Raw genomic sequence first — 20,735 nt, 5'->3', positions numbered from 1 at the left:
CTGACATCTTAGCAATGAGTCTTCCTACCCATGACCATGGAATAACTTGCCATTTAACTCTTCTATTATTTCTTCCTTCATAGTTTTGTAGTTTTCCTTATATAGATCTTGTACATAATTTATTAGATTTATACCTAAGAATTTTATTTTGGGGTTTATAATGTAAATGGTATTGTGTTTTTAATTTCCAATTCACTTTTTCATGACTGGTATCTAGGAAAGTGATTGACATTACTTCCAGGAGGATTTTTGTCAGTTATTCAGGTTTCCTACATAGACAATCACATCCTCTGCAAGCCAAAGCAATTTTATATCTCCCTTACTAATCCATATTCCTTTTATTTCCTTTTTCTTGTCTTATCATATTAGCTAGGACTTTCAGCATGATGCTGAAAAAAACAGTGGTGAGAGGGGAAATTCTTGCCTTGTTCCTGATGTTAGTGGGAGATATTATGCTATGTACTTTACACTGATATCTCAGAAAATCCTTGTAAATACCCTGTGAGATAAGAACTATTATAATTCTTATTTTTTTCATACAAAGATAGTGAAATCTAAAAGGTTATACCCAAGGTTACATAGCTTCTAAGTGGTTAGAGATGAGATTTGCACTCTCATATTCTACCTCCAGTGTCTGACTTCTTAACCACTTTTTCAGGCATTAAGATACCTTGACTAAAACTGTCAAGATCCCAAAATGCTCCAACTTTTCGGCCAATACACAGATCCAGAGGTATAAAAATGAGTACATATTGCAAAAGTTACTCAATTGATTATGACATTTAGATATATCTGAATTATACATTAATAGAGAAAACTCAGTGGAATAATCTGGTGAATTTACCATATTCTTCTTGATTATAATTAACTTAATTTAGTCATATACATACTCCTAGGCTCTATAACATTAGCAATCACACAATATGAGTTAATATGATACCACCCTGGATCTCTGAGGTTCCTATTCTAAAATGCAATGGGCATTTTGGAAGTTCAAATACAGATAGTGGCATCTATGAAATCATTTAACAATAAAAATAAACCTGATGAGACTATGAATATTATCATCACAGGTAACATACTAGGCTTGTGTGTCCAGAAATAGCTTAGTTATTATAGTAGGAGGGAGAAGAAACAAATCACTTCTCATCCACTATGCCCAGAAAATATTTGTAAATGAGATTAGATTTTTAAAAGGGCTTTTTTTTTTTAAAGCAGGAAAAGTAGCACTTCTCCTTTCTGTGTAAACTTTCCACTAAGCGAGATTCAGTTGAGTTTTGGCTCAAAGATGAAGGCCTGGGAAAACTCTATTGCAGAGTTTCTGAAAGTACATAGTTCATGGCACAGAGTCAGCCCGTGATAAATAATTACTAAATGACTGGATGAACAAATAAATGAAAGAACAATGCTGAGTGGATTTGGGGGGGAGGATGGGTTACCTTCCATTGCCCTTATATCTACATCCTGAATATGGGGATTTGTGTATGTAATAGATTCCAGAATGAAGGTTTGAGCTGTGTACTTCCTACATACACAACTGTTCTTCTGGGTATGAGTAGAGAGCAGGGTGAGGAGGGGTTTATTTGCATAAGGACCCAGACATCTCACAGGAGAATCAGTGATTGAATGTGGTGAGGCCCAAAGATTTTTCAGCAGTTAGGATTAAGTCTGCCCTAGTACTTCAGTCCTCCGGTCAGATTCATCCTTATTGAGGGACTATAGGTGTTAGTTTCCTGTGGCTGCTGGAACCAATTACTACAAATCTGGTGGCTTAAAACAACACCACGTATGCTCTTATGGTGCTGGAGTCCAGAAGTCCAAAGTCACTATCACTGGGCTGAAATCAATATATCAGCAGGGCCATGCCTCCTCCAGAGGAGGCTCTCAGAACAAACTAATAGCAACCAGAGGGGAAATGGGAGGGGATAATAGGGGAGAAGGAGGGAAGGGTTTTCAGGAACATCTATAAAGGACACATGGACAAAACTAAAGAGGGGTAGAAAAAATCCATTCCTTGCCTCTTCCAGCTCTTGGAGGCTGCAACATTCCTTGGTTTGTGGCCAGTCCACTCCAATCCCCAGGGTCAATATCTTCAAATCTGTCTTTGTTCTGGCTTCATATTGCCTCCCCTCTGTGTCTAGCAAATCTCCCTTTGAGTGCTCTTATGAGGATACATGTGGTTACATTTAAAACCAACTCTGATAATCCAGAATAATCTCCTCATCTCAAAATCCTTAATTTAATCATACCTGCAAAGATGTTGCTATATACTTTTATATTCAAAGATTCCAGGGTTAGAGTCTCTTTACAGACCATTATTTAGCCTACTACAAAAATGTTAGCCTGACCAAGGGACCTATGAGGGAACAATCTCTTGGCTAGGTCTCCAGAAATTTATGCTATCATTTTAGGGAGGGGGAATTTTACTAAACAATGGCTCAAATTAGAGTGTTACATGTAAATCTGCTATTTAAATGCAACATATTAGGGTTGCTAATAGATTTAAGGAACTATAGATTGCTCATCATTCAGCTACTTTGCATCATTTAGTCACTCCCAAGATGGTTTGTTTTTTGCCTGAAGCATAATTGCAATTCAATTAATGCTATAAAAATGAGTGTGAGCATATTAATGTAGAATTAAGTTACAAAATGTTAAATTTAGTATATATTTTGTGAGGTGTGGCTCATGCATGACTTCTGTTCCTATCATCTTGTGCTGCATAGCTGGTAACTAAGTTCAACATGAAAATGGTTTTTGCACATCAGTAGACATTTCACTGAGCTTAGGGATGAATTTGTCACTGAATTCTGCGATGATTCATATTCTTAGTCTGTTGAACTTGCGGGGAAGTAATGGCTATGCCGTCACTTACACAGGGGTCCAATGTTGGCCCAGCTTGCCACAAGAGACTTGAACTACATCCAGAATTTTTACAGTCTAACCACAGAGAGGGATGCTGAGCCATCTCACTTGCTTAAAGAAAAGGTATAATCCTGGCACTGGGAGGGGCCCTCTGAGATTTCAGAGCTTAACTACAGCTCTGGTTAACACCAAGCTCAGAAGTCTGGGGGTAGGGGTGGGGGTGGTGGACAGGGAGGCAAAGGATGTTAGGAATGTCAGTTCAAACCCTCTTTCTAACAACCAACCTCATGACAATGAGGTTCTGTTGCTTTTCCCTCTCATCCCATATCAGCACGTAGTGCCTGGCACATTCTTTTCTCATGACCTGGAAAGGGAATTTCCATTGTAAGAGCGGCCATGTGTACAGTTACTAAAGCCCCTCATGGTGAAAAAGCCTACCTGAGTTCCTCCTCCTCGGTGTCGAAAAGGCTCAGATGCTTTGCAAAGGAAAACAGATCTTCAACAGCTGCCCTCAAGGTTGCCAACAACAGCAATGCCCTGTACCCATCTGCTCCTGCCAACCACACAAAAGTACATATTCTTGTTCTCAAGTACCTGTGAGGCCTCTAGTCAATGGCTGCCAGAAATGGAAAATCAATTTCAGATTTATATCCGCTGGGCAGTAAGTATATTCCTTAGAAATAATGAATTATAAGGTCATCAAGGGCTTGTTCTTTTTCCTGCTTGTAGAGACAATTTAATTTTAGAAGAAAAAGTGACTAATGAACAGGACATTCTAATTTCAGTGATGTGCTTTTCCCATTTTAATGTTAGCTGAACCACAAAAATGTTCATTTTTCTCTCTTCATTATTCCTCAGGGCTCAGGAAGAACAGTGTCGCCAAAGGGGGAAAAAACTGGGAAACTCCTGCTCCCTCCACCCCACTTCCAAAAAACAAAATAGATGCAGCTCTGGCCTCAGCCAGCCTGTGTTTCCACTGTTTTTGGTGGAGTCATTCCACTTACCAGCAGGGTACCTACAGAGCAACATTTTCTCTTTTTTTTAATATTCTTTTTTTCTTTTATTTATTTATTTGTTTGTTTATTTATTTATTTATTTATCTATCTTTACAGGGGAAGGAGAGAGGGAGAGAAACATCAATGTATGGTTGCCTTTCGTGTGTCCCCTGCTGGGAGTTGGCCTGCAGGGAACTGGCCTGCAACCCAGGCATGTGCCCTGACTGGGAATCGAACCGCGATCCTCTGGTTCGCAGGCCTAGCAACATTTTCCATATTTAGACAGTAGTAGGACATAAGAAAGACAACGTCGTTCAGAGCCCAAGACATTCAACAAGGTAGAAAGAAGCCTGATATGCAAGAACAAGAAGTTCCCTTGGCAAGCCTTCCAACAAGCAAACTCACAACCCACCACCCCAAGTCCGTAGGTACAATCTCTTGTGTGCCTATCAGCTATGATTCTGACACTGTGAAAACCCCGTGGACAAGCATCTTCTCATTTAATCTTTGCAACATCCCTTTGACATAACACAATTACCGAATTACAGAATTGGGATTAGGACCCAGATAACAAAGTCTGCATTCTTAAACCCTGTGCTCTAGTCCCATGGTTCTCTAACTTAAGCGTACATCGGAATCACCTGGAACGTTTGTCAAAATGGAACATTGAGCCCCACCCTAGGATTTCTGACTCAGTAGGTCAAAGGTTCACATGTTAAGAACCACTAATGCCTCTCTCTGATCATCAACAATCACATTCTACAAAAAAAACTTCAAATACAGAACTCCCTTCTATAACTTCTGTTCCCTTCTCTACTTCCTAAAAGAGAATCTGAGAATAAGGGCTAGTGTACCCAAGGCCAGGTAGAGAAATAGGAAAAAGTATTGGGTTGGAGACACATTTCTCTTGTAACAACTTCTCAGTTCAAATGAAACTCTCTATCGTGGCCCTGGGCATCCATGTTACACATCGTTAAGATTATGACTATCTCTTTAAAGTGAGTGCCTCTTCCAGATGGGCGGGAGTTGATATAAGGGGAATGACTATTTTATCCACCATCCTAGCCCTTGGATTGGTTCTCATAATTCAGAACACTTTGCATTTTCTATGTCTCTTGAGCTATACTGGCCCTATCATTCGGACACCTCAGTGGACTTGGCCATTGATGCGCCCAAACAGCGGCAGTGTCAGTACTGTGCTCTCTGTGAGGTTTTTTTTCTTTCTCTTTGAGGGGATGTCCCCCTCTGTCTATATTCTCTCTCTTCCTGTCTTGCATTATTGCTCACAGTTTTCTCATGGATTGGTTAGCTGTTGGTGATTCAATAGTGAATCTGCTGTAGCACAACAAAATGAAACCTCTCAAGAAGAGACAGCCAGGGACCCTGATTACACTGGGCCAGGATCTAACATGACTCTTCTCCCCTACTTCTCTTCTCCCAACCGTGTCCATATCCCAGACCTGAGACAGCTCCTCTTCTCCTCTCTCCCCTTCACGTGGGACAATGGGGCCTCTTTCAGAATGGAGTGCAATTACCCAAATCCTCCCAATGATGGAGTCGCCTTCTGTAACTTCCTGAACCTCTATAAACAAGGGCTATCATACCTCCTTAGTCCTCATGGAGCTATTGTGAGAAGGTTAGCATGATCAAAGTCTACTTTACTTGCAGACTAAGGTTAGTTTTTTATGTTTTAATACCAAAAAGTCATGATAACAATAATGAAAATAAAGCTTCAAGTTCCATCTGTCTGCATTGAAAGACTCATGGAAAGTTATTTTCTCACTAAATATTTATAAAATAGACAGGCTTTGCAAACAGAACATTTGTAAATGCCTGCAATGTACTTAGAATACAGAGGTTCTGGCTATGCTATTCAATTTAGTCACCATAATAACTGAGAGCTTGGCTTCATTATCCCCATTTCAGAGTCAATAAAGCTGAGGCTGAGAGGTTAATGTAATTTGACCAAGATAAAATTGAGTCAAGGCTGGAACCTAGACTTTTCTCTCCTCTATATTCTATGCTTTCTTGGACAAGACTATATTAAATAAAGATGGTGAAGTGGAAACCAAAGATAAGCAATGTAAAAAGGAAAATCAAGAAAGAGCACACAAAGAAAAATACCAAAAGCATTTACATGGATTATGCAACCAGGACATTTCCAATTCTGACACCAGTTCCAATGTGTGTTTTTTTTTCTTCAACATAACACCAAGCAATTAGTTCAGTTCTCCATGGACACTGACCAGATGTCAGTTCTGGTAACTCAGTTCTGATACTATCTCCCTAGAGGTAGGATTGGATTGCACAGGTTAAGGTCTCAGTCCAAAAAGACTTCACTCCCTTCCCCTCCTTCAGTTACCAACTGCATGTTGAGGTTGTTACTTTTGCTCAGGAAATCAGTTTACTTGCTAGATTGCCAGTTTATTGCAAAGGATGCAAATGTACAGCCTGATGAAGATACATAGGGCAAAAGCAGGAACTTTTGTCCCCATAGAGTTTGGGCCCTGAGAGGTGGATGTGTTTTGATTCACCAACCAGGAAGCTCTCTAAAAGCCCTTTGAGTTTTTTATAGAGGCTTCATTACATGGACACACCTGGATAAATCACTAGCCATTAGTGCTTGAACTCAATATCCAGGCCCTCTCTTCACCTCAGAGGTCAGAGAGTGGGGCAGAAAGTTTCAACCCCCTGATCAAGGTTGATTCCCTGGCAAACAGCCCCCTTCCTTAGGTTACCTGGGGTTTTTCAAACATTGCCTCATTAACATAAAATTCACCTTGATCAACTGATAGCCTCACTTACGAAGGAAATTCCAAGGTTTTTCTTCAAGGTACCTGCAAGAACCCTGGTGAATTGAATTGCCTTCTCTTCCTTACTTTTTTCTAACTCATTACTGAGGAGCAAGCCAGCAAGATGTTGCCACAATACCCAGGCCATAAAGGGTTGGCTGGGAAGACACACCAGCTACTCTCGTTTTCATAGATGGGAGCATGAGATACTAGTTAGGATTCATACCACATCTGAAAATGCCCCAAATGTAGTCCCTGTCTTTGGGGCAACTAGTGTGGGCAGCCCAGTCTCAGATACAGGTTCCTCACAGACCCCAACTTGTGCAGCTGCTTTTATGGACTATAGTAGAGTAACCAAGGTTAATTGCTACCGAAAGACACACACAATATGATTTTTTTACATGTGTTTAGTGAGATGGTTCCAGCACAGAGATATTTTCCCAGGGGCACTGTGGTGATTTGCTCTCACAGTTTATGTGCTCCTTACATTTATGGGTTATGCACAAGCTAATGGGGCTAATTGTTATTGCTCCAGTGGAAACCCCTTTAACGTTTTCCCCTACCTCCTGCCTAAATGTCAAGCCCATTGTCTTTTGGTGCTTTGGTTTTTCCACATTTTGTAGCCTCATCTTTTAACTGTAGTTTGAAAGAGAAAAAAAAGTTACCATGACTGGAGGCTGGCAGGCTTGACTGTTGCTCTCTGCTCAAGAGAGATTTATTTTTTGACTCACATAATAAAATGATTTAAGAAAAAGAATCCTCAGCATTCAGGCTCTGCCTTCTAGCTTCAAAGACTTTTACAAGCTGCAATTCATTAAACTCAATAATCATTTGAGGCCAGTGGGCCGATCTCTGCAAGGAGAGGGGCCAAGCCCTCCTACCCCACCCTCTTTCTCTTTGTGTTCCGAACCACAGAGAGCAGGAGGAGTGGAATAATGGTGCTCCCACCAGGCGGCCGCCCATGGCCCTCAGCCCAAGCCTTCTTTTCTTCTCTTCCTTGCCAGGGCTCCACGCTCCACTTAACCATTGGGTACAGGCTCTTCTCTCCTTGGGGCTGCATTTGTCTGCCTTGCACAAAATAGACAGTCTGCACACATTTTTGTTTCCTTTAGATAAATGAAGAATTTCCTAGCCATGGGGCCCAACCAAGCCTTACATTTGCCCATGGAACAGATTCTTCCCTGCTTGGCCACTTAAAAACAGTGAGCCAAGAGGTATTATACCCTGTTGTCACCAAGAGACAGAGCCAATGTGCCCCACAGCATGCAGGGAGCATTGCCCCAACAGGTGTCCTCGCCACCCCAGCCAGCTGCAGTTACCCCTTGGCAATTCCCCATCCTCTACCGCCAAATGGCTGCCTTTCCAGACAGAGGGTGGCTTGGCCGACTGTGGATCTTTGGTATCAGGGTCACCGCAATGAGAGGTATGTGGTCCACTGAGCTCCTGTGGGCCATTCCACAGTTTGGAAGCCTCATTTCTTTCATCTTCTGTTCCTTCATATGAACCCTACCCAGATCTTTTCTTAGAAAGAGGGAAAAAAAAAACAATAAGGTACCCACAAGGCTCAACCATGGCATATTAAATTTCATAAGGCAATGCCACATTAATTCTTATTGTTCTTCTTTCTTTCCAGTTGCCTTGGTTCTTCTCAACTCTACCCACCAGTTTAAGAAAATACCAAGCATAGGATCCTTTTAATACACTACATTAATAATTCTAGCATATAATGGCAAATTGGGTCTACTTTTCACAGCAGATCATTTCCTAGTGGTATTGAAAACATTCTTGAGTTTCATACACAGAACAACCTTAAAGCAGAAACTTGTGCCAGGATCTTCTTGGGCCAGAGTTCGTGGGGGTGGAAGATGAATAACCAAACCCCAAACCAGGCCTGACTCCTTTCTTCCTTTTCTTATTATGTGTCTCACTCCACCTTTGTGCCTTTTCTTGAGTCAGCCCCAAGGCACGTGTTTTCTCCACTGCTTTTTCCTCTTGTCCAAGGATTTACATCCTTCCCCATATCTAAGGCCCAATGGCCTTAGCAGAGCTCCTTGAAGGGTTTTCTTTCTGCTGTGGCCCAAATGGATCTCTTTTCTTTGGGTGCTTAAAATGTTCATATACATTAATGTTCAAAGTTATAATTTTAAACTCGGAAGGAACCTTAGGCTCCAACCCTCTCTGTTTACAGACTAGAAAATCGACTCACTCTGAGTTTAAGGACTTTCCTTCCCTGTGTCACACAGCTGGGTTATAGAAGGTGAAATAAGAATTCCCATCTCCTGACAAGGACCTGCCTTCCCACCTCCCCCAGAGATGAGTGCCAGAGGCAGGATGCCTGTGAATGCCTGGGGCATCATGCCTTGCTCATTGAGCCCCCCTGAAAAGCAAGCAAGGCAAAAGGGCCACTGCTTTCAGCAGAATTCACTTCATTCCACCGTGAACCAACTCCTTCCTCCAACTACATTCTGATGGTACTCAATACTTCCTTACTCAAAACATCTCCAGGAAGTTCTTTCACAAGCCCCTGATAACCAGTTTTTCCCCCTTTTCCCTGATTCTGCTTCTTTGCTCAGTTCACTCACTGGACCCCCTCTGGACACAGAGCACTCAGGTATGTTTACTAACACATTCAAAATTAAAAACTCTCTCTTTATAGTGATGTTAATTGGCACCAATATGATCAGGAAAGACCCCATGTGATAGGACTTGGTTATAAGGAGTAAGTCCAGATAACTTGGAATATACTTGTACTAATCTCCTTGGTTTAAAAAATTTTTAATTTATAGAAAAACTTCAGTAGTGCAAAGAAGTTTTTTTTCTGAACTTTTTGAGAGTAAGTTGCTAACATGATGTGCCACAACCCCCAAGTACTTTAGTGTGTAATTCCTACTAAAAAGAGTATTTTCCTACAAAACCAAAATAGACATCAAAATCCAGACACACTGATGCATCACTAGTAATCACAGACCCCATTCAATTTTGCCCAATTGTCCAGAAAAATTATATAGGGACAAAGTATCTAATCCCAGATCATGTGTTAGATTTGGGTGTCACATTTTTTAATGCCCATCAGTCTGGAACAACCCTTCAGTCTTTCCGTGAGTTTTGTGACATTAACACCTTTAAAAAGATTTTAGGTCAATTATTTTGTAGGAAATTTTTCAGTTTGGGTTTGTCTGGTATTGCCATATGATTACAGCAGGTTATGTATTTTTGGCAGAAATATTACAGAATTGATGCTTTCATGTATTGTAGGTGGTACATCAATATGTCCCATTTATGTTAAACTCTTAACAGAATAACACAGAATCAAAACACATAAAAACCTAGAACTTATTAAAGAATTTACAGAAGCTCAATAACAGGGAAAGACTCTAACAAAATTCTCTTTGTTTTTGATAGATCAGGAGGCAAATGAGAAAAATTTTGAGAAATATAATTGACATGGCTGGTCATTTTTTATAAACTGACTTTGGACCACATAAACAGATAAATATTTCCCCCATAATTGGAATGCTTTTGGTTACACATAAAACAGAAATAAGTTTCCTAGATATTTTATATTTAATTTTAATAATAAAAATATTAAAAATTTAAATCAGTACCAAATTATTCAAGGATACTTTTAGAAACAGCTCATGGGAGAAAGAAAAATATCAAAACTATGATTAAAAATACTTAGAAAATAATAACAATAAGAACATTATATTTTAAAATCTCTAGTGTGGGGTCAGTATAATCACAATCACATTTATAACATTAAATAAAGAGTTTTAAAAAGTGTACTCAAAATTAATTGAAGATGTTATAAAGACAGCCAAAACAGCAAAACAAAGAGAAAAAGACTCATTAAATGAGAAATAAAGATAATAAACTGAAATTAGAAGAAAAGAAAAAAGTGACAAATAAATATAAGGGCAAGATAAATCTATGATTACTAAGCAGTGTAGAATTGCTTCAGATTTGTAGATGGATCAGTGAAATTATATAAAGCACCCAGAAGCAGAAACAGAACTTATATGTAAGTATTTCATATATAAATACATATACACACAAACACATACAAGGTGGCATTTTATCTCAATTAAGAATGACTGTGATTTAATAAAGAACACTGGGAAAACAGGTTAACCTAAAGGAGTCAGGAGAGGAAGTCAGATTTTTTTACTGACTTCATCATGTACCCCAAATTACAAATGATTGAAGAACTACTTGAAACCTGAAAAAAATATTTCTACATATTAGAAAAAGATATGAGTATTATATCAGAGTAGAAATGATCTCCCTCAATAACATCAAGTATAAATACTTTAAAGTAAAAAAAAATACATTTGCTTATATGACATTTTTAATGATTATAAACAAAAATTAAAAGGAAATGAAGATTAGAAAATTTTACATTACATAAAACCAAGAGAAGTTTCCTCAGTGAATAAGTAGTTCAAACAAGCATTTAAAAACAGGGAGACCCGGACTTCTGGCCAAGATGGAGGCATAGGTAAACACAATGTGCCTCCTTGCACAACCAAAAGAAGGACAACAACAATTTAAAAAACAAAAAACAATCAGAAATGACAGAAAATCGAACTGTATGGAAGTCCAACAACCAAGGAGTTAAAGAAGACACATTCATCCAGACCAGTAGGAGGGGCAGAGACAGGCAGCTGGGCAGAGAAGACTCATGGCAAGGCAGCAGCTGGCAGACCCAGCAATGTGGCAAATTGTGGAGCGGGTGGTCCCACATTCACATTCAGATAAACCAGGAGGAACAAGTGGGGAGTAAGATAGACCACAAAACCTAGGGCTCCAGCACAGGGAAATAAAGCCTCAAACCACTGACTGAAAACACCTATGGGGGTTGAGGCAGCAGTGGGAAAAACTCCCAGTCTCACAGGAGAGTTTGTTGGAGAGACCCACAGGGTCCTAGAATGTACACAAACCCATCCACCTGGGAATCAGCACCAGAAGGGCCCACTTTGCTTGCGGGAAGCAGGGGAAGTGACTGAAATCTGGCAAAGAGCAGAGCAAGTGCCATTGCTCCCCCTTGGACCCCTGTCCCACATACAGCATCACAATGCAGCAATATGGGTTACCCAGTCCTGGTGAACACCAAAAGCTCCACCCCTTATTATGTAACAAGTGCACCGAGACAAAAAAAAATGGCCCAAAGGAAAGAACTGATGAAAGCTCCAGAACAAATACAACTAAGTGGTGAACAGATAGCCAACCTATCAGATGCACAGTTCAACACTGGTGATCAGGATGCTCACAGAATTGGTTGAATATGGTTGCAAATTAGATGAAAAAATGAAAACTATGCTAAGTGAAATAAAGGAAAATGTGCAGGGAACCAATAGTGATGGGAAGGAAACTGGGACTCAAATCAATGGTGTGGACCAGAAGGAAGAACGAAACCTCCAACCAGAAAATAATGAGGAAACAAGAATTCAAAAAAATGAGGAAAGGCTTAGGAACCTCCAGGACATCTCTGAACATTCCAGCATACAAATTGTAAGGGTACCAGAAGGAAAAGAGGAAGAGCAACAAGTGGAAAACTTATTTGAACAAATAGTGAAGGAGAACTTCCTTTGTCTTCTGGCAAAGGAAAGAGACTTCCAGGAAATCCAGGAAGCTCAGAGAGTCCCAAAAAAGTTGGGCCCAAGGAGGAATACACCAAGGCACATCATAATTACATTAGCCAAGATTAAAATGAAGGAGAGAATTCTAGAAGCAGCAAGAGATAAGGGGACAGTCACCTACAAAGGAGTGCCCATCAGACTGTCATCTGATTTCTCAAAAGAGACCTTACAGGCAAGAAGGGGCTGAAAAGAAGAATTCCAAGTCATGAAATCCAAAGACCTACATCCGAGATTGCTCTATTCAGCAAAGCTTTCCTTTAGAATGGAAGAGCAGAAAAAGTGTTTCTCAGATAAAGTCCAGTTCAAGGAGTTCATCATCACGAAGCTCTTATTATATGAAATGTTAAAGGGACTTATCTAAGAAAAAGAAGATAAACAATGCGTATAGTAAAATGATGGCAAACTCACAATTACTAACAACCACATGTAAACAAAAACAAAGCAAACTGAGCAAATAACTAGAACATGAACAGAAACACAGAAATGGAGATCATATGGAGGGTTATCAACCAGGAAGTGGGAGGAACAGAGAGGAGAAAAAGGTACAGAGAATAAGTAGCATAAATGGTAGGTAGAAAATAGACAGGAGAAGGTTAAAAATAGTATAGGAAATGTAGAAGTCAAAGAACTTATATGTATGACCCATGGACATGAACTAAAGGGGGGGAATGTGGGTGGGAGGGAGTGTGCAGGGCAGAGGGGAATAAAGGGAGGAAATGGGACAACTGTAATAGCATAATCAATAAAATATATTTAAAAAATAAAAAGAGGGAGATTCCATTTATTTGTGATATGTATTTATAGATTTCATCAATAAATAAATGAAAAAATACCAAATCATATCAGTAAGCAAAAACATTCTATTAAAATAATGAAATAGAATTTATGCTTCTCAACTTGAAAAAGATTAATGAAGACAGATTGCTACCCAATGTTAGACTGCAAGGGAAAAAATATGTTTTACCTACTACTGGAACAAATATAATTTAGAACAATCTAATGGGGGTTAGTGTTCATAAAAAATGTAATGTGCATATTCCACTTCTAGAAGTGTATTCTAAAGATATAATTATGAAGGTGAGCAAAGATGTGTTAAAATTAGACACAACCTAAATGTCCAACAATAGTGGTTTGATTGACTAAATTATGCTACATGAAAGAGATAAAATAACATTCAGCTATTAAAATCATTTTGCAGAAAAGTACATAATGCTGAATGAAAAAGACAGGATATAATTCAATATGATTCTTCCTCGAGTTAAAAATATATACAAGGATAATATATAATATATATAAATAAACTAGATGAATTTATGTAAATGTAACACATTAACAACAGTTTCCCCTGTTTGGACAATTTTTGTTTTTCTATTGGCAATTTTTGTGTTTTTTACCTTTTCTATAGTGATCATGGATGTTTTTATAATCAGGAAAAGAAAATCTACTATTTTAAGAAATGATTCAAGTCCTTGAGTGAATGTTACTAAACTTTACTTTTTCCCCAAAATTTCTGGTAATGAGCTTGGCTCACAAGCCAAAGCCAGATATATACTCAGGTTTTTTCTCCTCCTCTGTCTCTACTCATCTACCTCTCTTTTCATGACCTTCATCCCCAGACTACTCCTCTGTACACTTTGTACATAAACAGCTCCTCCTTTGAGCCCTTTCCTGGGTTTCTGGAATAAGGGAAAGGCTGGGAAGCCACATTGAGCCCTGAGGTTCCGTAGAAGCTCCAATCTGCTGCTCCAGACCCCTGCCGACGGTATGCCCTCCAGCACACTCTATTCCTTTCATGACTGTCCTGAGCTCCAGCCAGCCCTGACACAATGGAAATGTCACAGCTTCCACAGGAAGAAAGCCAGGCTGAGAGCCCAGTGTGGTCAAAACAAACTGTGCAAGCCACAGAGCAGAGGGCAGACTGTGGCAATTGCTGTTGCTATTCATGTGTCCAGGCTGACAACAGAACCCCATAGAATGGCAGTGACTAACCAGAGCATCTGAGGGCAGCCTGGAGTAATTTTTTCACAACTAGACAAGAGTCCTACTGCAATAATTGAGGTTAATCGTATAGAACAAAGCTAAGAAGACATCGCCACTGTTTCCCCATGCATATGGTCTGGACAGTCCTGGCTTCTCTGGGCTTCCACAAGGAAGAGAGACAGGATATGAGCAGTAGGTAGAATGGGTTCCAGTCCATACAGGGGTGCAATATTTAAAGCTCCAGTTAGCCCTAAGTCCCTCCCCAACTAGCTTCTGTCCACTAATATAATTCCTAGAAGCCTTAACACAATTCGACCATATAAATAGACCACTTTCAGCCTTCTCCCTGGAGAACCCATTAGAAACAGAGTGGTGGGCAGGAAATTCTCAGAAGGAGTCAAGAAGATGAAGATGTTTCCCAAGTGAACAGATCTAGCAGGAGACCACAAGTGGTGAAGGGCCACAACAGGGCTCTGTGGGGCCATCAGAAAGGAGGGAAACACAGGGAAAAGAAGTGTCTAAAGCAGCGTGAGGAGGTTCAGAGATGGAGTTTCCCTATTTTTCATCCTGGGCCAGCCACGGGTTTGGGGTTTTTGCCTGTCTTCAGCATTGTCTTAGTGGTGTGGTGTATGGGGGCTTTTGTTTGAGTTGCATGTGAGCTGGGCTTAGGGTAATGGCACTCAGCTGAAATCCACTGAATTCTTGTTCTGCACTGAGAGTAATAGTTGGCAAATCTTTGTTATTTGGAAAGAAATTTAATATAACATCCATATGGTTTAACATTCTGAAGGACCAATTCATTTCACATGTTTAGATCTGAAGATTTTGCCCAAATGGTAAACATCCAATTGTGTTTTGTATAAGGCCTTTCTGTCTCCTTTGCCATTCATCAAAACTTAATTGTCCAACGTCCTAGCTCTACTGAGAGCCACCTTCTTTAGGGAGTAGAGGATGAAGAGTGGTTGGCATGAGCAAGAAGCCAAGATTATTGAACATCACTAGGTTCTAGCAATGTATTGGCCCACACTCACTATAATGTGTTCCTGATTCAAGAGGTCATATTATTTTCACTTAACCTATTGGGATGAGGAAGTGACTGGGACCATAGTGTTTAGTGATGTGCAACTCCACCTACAGATACCAGAGGCCCCCAAGTTAATTACAGGTCATGCCTGTCCTCCAAAAAGTCTCAGGGATCCCAGATTGCTCCAAGCAAGCTACATGAAGAGCCAAGGCCACATCTCCTTAACATGATTATAGGAAAAGTCCTTTTATTCCAAACAGTCAACTTTTGTTGCTTCAGGGAACTTCTTCTCTTGGTCTACGAGAAGCTTAGGAAAGAGCATTCCTTTTGAGAACACAATTTCAATACTCATGTTTGCAGTGCATAATTCCTAAGTGAACATCTTAGAAATCTCAGGAAATATGTCAATGGATTTCAATAATGTCCAAATGTCTTTCCTGACCCTTGCATGTTGCTCTAAATTATAAGTCATAAACCAGGCTTGCTATAGTGTTGTCACTTTGAATAATATTTACTGGTATGTTGTTAATGATAAATCCATTTAAAAAAGAAGCATAAAGGTTGGTTCGGTGTCAAGAATAATAATGAACCCTGAACATATTATAAATGGGAGAAAGGACGTAAAGAGTGGAAAGGAAGGAAAGCTAGAAGCCAAAGTCTCCTTCCATTACTCTCCTTTATCAAGGTGGCTTTGCTTTTTGCTTAAAAAAAAAAAAAGCAAGGATGCCCTGGCTGGTGCAGCTCAGTGGATTGAGCACGGGCCTTCAAACCAGAGGGTCACAGTTCGATTCCCAGTCCAGGCACATGCCTGGGTTACAGGCCAGTTCCCAGCAGGGGACACACAAGAGGCAACCATACACTATTTCTCTCCCTCTCTCCTTCCCTTCCCCTCTAAAAATGAATAAATAAAATATTTTAAAAAACAAGGAATGTTTTTTTTCATGAATCATAGTCATTTGGAGACTTCTCCATTAAAAAATAAACAGAAGTTTTTACTACACTGCTCCAAGTTTACATGCTTTGATGAGTTTGGGCAAACAGGAGAGAGAAATATTTTCCCTAACTGGCCACCTGGCTCAGCTCTCCCATTGCCTGGGCCCCTCTCTTGAGAGCTCCCTTACTTAATTCATCTCTCGTATTGGCTTTAGGTTTTCACTCACTATAGTGGGTCTTCTCTCTGTAAGAATCATTCCAGTCCCACAGACAGCCCTAGTTCTAGGTTCTCCTTCCACGCAAATCATTTGTTAAATCATTTCATTTCTTCCATCCCTGTTTGTAGGGACCTATTTGTTTTTGTTGTTGTTGTTTTTAATCCAATTCAATGTCTTCTGTCTGGTTGTACTGATTCTCTTTAGACAATCGGGATTTCGTTATGATTAAAATCAGTAACCATTGTCATAAGGATAGATATAGAATGCAACTGAATCAAAAGTAATAATCCTTATATTTATGGTCAATTGGCTTTTGACAATGGTGTGAAAGAAATTCAACAGAAACCCTTTTCACAAAGATGGCACCCAAAGCAAAGAAGGAAGCCCCTGCCCCTCCCAAAGCCAAAGCCAAGGCAAATGCTTTGAAGGCAGAGAAAGCAGTGCTAAAAGGCATCCACAGCCACAAAAAGAAGATCCACATGTCGTCCACCTTCAGGAGGCCTAAGACACTGTGGCTCTGAAAGCAGCCTAAATATCCTAAGAGTGCCCCCAGAAGAAACAAGCCTGACCACTATGCCATTATCAAGCTCCTCCTGACTACTGAGTCAGCCATGAAGAAGATAGAAGACAACAATACACTTCTGTTCATCGTGAATGTCAAGGCCAACAAGCACCAGCTCAAACAGGCTTTGGGGCAGCTATATGATATTGATGTGGCCGAGGTCAACACCCTGATCAGGCCTGATGGGGAGATGAAGGCATATGTTCGACTGGCTCCAGACTATGGTGCTTTGGATGTTGCCAACGAAATTGGGATCATTTAAACTGAGTCCAGCTGGCTAATTCTAAACATAAAAATTTTATACTATAAAAAAAAGAAATTCAATGGAGAAAGTATAGGATTTTTTTTCAAATAATGCTGGGAAAATTGTATAACCACACACAAAAAGATGAACTCAGACCTTACACTATACATAAAAATTAACTTAAGATGGGTCAGACATCTAAACATAAAACCTAAAATACAATGTGAAACATCTAGAAAATAGGAGGAACTTAATTTAAGATAAGACTTCCTAGATTTCCTACATACAACACCAAAACCATGATCTGTGAAAAAAAGATAATTTGGACTTCATCAAAATTCAAAACTTTTGTACTTCAAAAGGTATAATTAAGAAAATAAAAAGACAGGCCACAGATTGGGAGAAAATATTTTAGCACCTTACATATCTGATAAAGGACTAGTATCCAAGACATACAAAAAACTCTTAGAATTCAATAACAAAAAAGATAAACAGCTCAATTTTAAAACATGAGCCAAAGGTAGAAATAAACATTTTATCAAAGAAGATATATAAATGGCTAAGTTCACAAAAAAGATGGTCTATATCATTGATCACTTGGGAAATGCAAATTAAAACTACAATGAGATATCATATCATACCAACTATAATGGCTATAATCAAAAAGAGAGATAATAGAAAATTCAGGATGTGGCAAAGCAGCAAATCTCACGTAGTGCTGATGGGAATGTAAAATGGGCAGATGCCTTGGAAAAAAGTCTGACAGTTTCTTAAAAGTTAAGCATAAATTTCCCATATGACCCAGCAATCCCAGACCTGTGCATCTAACCAAGAGAAATGACAAATATGTCCACACCAACATTTATGCACAAATGTTCATAGCAAAATTTTTCATTATAGCCTAAAAGTGAACATAACCCAAATGTCCATAAACTAGTGAAAAGATAAACAAAATGTGTTATATACCTACCAGGGAATATTATCAGCAATAAAAAGGGATGAAATATTGACACATGCTACTGGGTTGACCAAAAAGTTTGTTTAGTGTTTTCTGTTCGATGGCTCTAGTAGTGCTTAGTTGTCTTTAACTCCATTCAAAACAACTTTTTTAGATTGAATTGTGACAGCTGACACAGCATGCATTTAGAAACTCATCAAAATTGGTGAATTTTTGTGCAGCCATTTTAATATTGAAGATGAAGGAAAATATGCAGCATTTTCAACATCTTATGCTTTATTATTTCAAGAAAGGTTAAAACACACAAAAAGGGTCTCTATGCAGTGTGTGGAGACGGTGTTATGACTGATTGAATGTGTCAGAAGTGGTTTGTGAAGTTTTGTGCTGAAGACTTCTCCCTGGATGATGCTCCGCAGGCGGGTAAAACAGCTGGAGCTGACAGCGATCAAACGGAGACAGTAACTGAGGACAGTCAATGCTCTACCACGCTGGAGACAGACAACATACTCAAAATATCCAGATCCATAAAGGTATGGGTAAAAATGAAAGATGTGTTTTTTAGCCAAAGAGTGGTAAGATTGAGGGTGGGATGGGGGGGGTGGGGGGGGTAGGGGGCAGTGCTGGGGGGAAACTGGAGACAACCATACTTGAACAATAATAAAAAGACAGAAAGAAAGAAAAATATGTCTTTTATTTTATGGAAAAATACCAAACAGACTTTTTTGGTCAACCCAATACAACATTAATAAAACTTCAAAAGCATTTTAAGCGAAAGAAGCCAAACACGGAAGACTATATATTGAATGATTCCATTGAAATGAAATGTCCTGAAAAGGCAAATGTACAGAAAAAGAAAGTAAATTAGTTGCCTGAGGCTGTAGGGTAGAACAGGAATTAAGTGTAAATTGGAGTGATGAAAATGTTCCAAAACAATTATTGTGATGTTACACCACTTGGTAAATCTACAAAAAAATCACTGAATTGTGCATTTAAAATGGATGAATTTCATAATATGTAAGCCACACCTTAATAAATTTGGTAAAAGCCAGTAGCAAACAAAGGAAATGCCGCAATAAGAGATTCTAAAGTTAAACTTTCTACCTCAACTTCAAATGTTTCCTATTCGTTATTAACTCTTAAAAAAAAAAGAATAGTTCTCAAACTGTGAAAAAAGAAAAATAATAATGGAGAAATGTCTTTTCTGGAAGTTTAAAATGATCCATTAGTAGAAAACAAATAAGTTCAAATTATCCTAGGCATAATCAAAGGGAAAGCTTGATTCCTTCTAAACATTTTCTTCATAGAAGACATCTCATCTCAGTAAAAATATAGCCCACCTTCATAAGAATTAGTCCTGAACCCCCTAGTCTGAAGTCAGATATTGGGACAATCATTCTTGACATTTTCCCCAAAGAGCTTTTCCAAACAGATGTAAAGAAGTGGAGGTAAAGCCAGGAAGGTTAGGAGGGACAAAGAAAAGCAAGCAAGCTAGAAAAGGCGACAAGCATTTGAGATATGAAAACCTCCACCCGATCTCCGAAGTTGGAAAATTTCACCAAGTTGGTGAACCAAATGCCCATAGCTGCCAGCTCTCAGGGCCAGCTTTCAGGAAGAAGAGCCGTTGCTACTCCTCTCCCTCAGCGTCGTGTGCTCCCTCGCACTCTATTCCTGAACAAATACAAGCAGACAGGTTATACCAGAGAACTCCAAGCAAAACCCAGGTGCCCCCTGGAGTTGATTAACTCAGGAAGCCCACCAAAGTAATTCACTGCCTTACCCTCTGACAGCCATGGAATCTGCAGGCCACTACCTATTACAGAAGCCCCCAATCCTGAGCAAAATGCACTGTCCTTTGCCTCCAGTGCCCAAATCCCAAGTCAGGTTATTCTTCACAGCATCCTGCAGTCTCTTTAACACTCCAGTTCTTTTATTTTCCTTTTAGCTGAGAGACAGCTGACCATGACACAGTCAGGATTCTTCCAGAGAAGGTGGAATTCTGAGGTTTCAGAACATGTGTTGTGCAAAACCAAAACCTATGGCTACTTCTCTCCAGGTTAGCCTTAAAATAATAACTAAGGTACTTCTGTATTTAACTTTTTGTCAACTTCTATGATAGGATCCTAATCAAGGCTATTTTCTATTGGATTTGGTGAGAAGACAACTTCAAGCCAGGCAGGCTTCATAGAGGAATGATGCTGGGGAGATGACCGAGTCTGGTTCTCTTTTAAGAACTGGGATCTTTTCTTTGGTCGGCTAGAGAGTAGGGTGTGAGAAATGAACCTCCTGCTGACACAAAGAAGGGGTTCTGGTAACTGTTTATTTTACCCACAAAAATTCTGAATGTCTATCATACAAAAGGTGGCTTGTTTCTTTGCAGACTCAGTGATACTGTGGAATTGGCTGAGGTGGTTCCAAAAGGTGTTTGGCCAGTGCAGATGTATGAGCTTGGAGAAGGGCTTGCCAAATCCTGTTAAGGTTTATAGAAGTCAAGAAGCCATGGCATTCCAGCTCTGGCCATATTTCTC

At 39.6% G+C, this 20,735-nt stretch overlaps 1 pseudogene; it reads left to right on the top strand.

Annotated features, from left to right (window-relative positions):
- Positions 1–16,803: 16,803 nt before the first annotated feature.
- LOC118998556 (60S ribosomal protein L23a-like) lies at positions 16,804–17,323 on the top strand (annotated as a pseudogene).
- The last annotated feature ends 3,412 nt before the right edge of the window (positions 17,324–20,735 follow it).

The sequence above is a fragment of the Sturnira hondurensis genome, unplaced genomic scaffold (genome assembly GCF_014824575.4).
Source record: "Sturnira hondurensis isolate 20B ecotype Veracruz unplaced genomic scaffold, ASM1482457v3 Scaffold0014384, whole genome shotgun sequence".
Taxonomy (NCBI): Eukaryota; Metazoa; Chordata; class Mammalia; order Chiroptera; family Phyllostomidae; genus Sturnira; species Sturnira hondurensis.
Note: the sequence above shows the minus strand (reverse complement) of the source record. Positions and strands in the feature narration are given on the sequence as shown.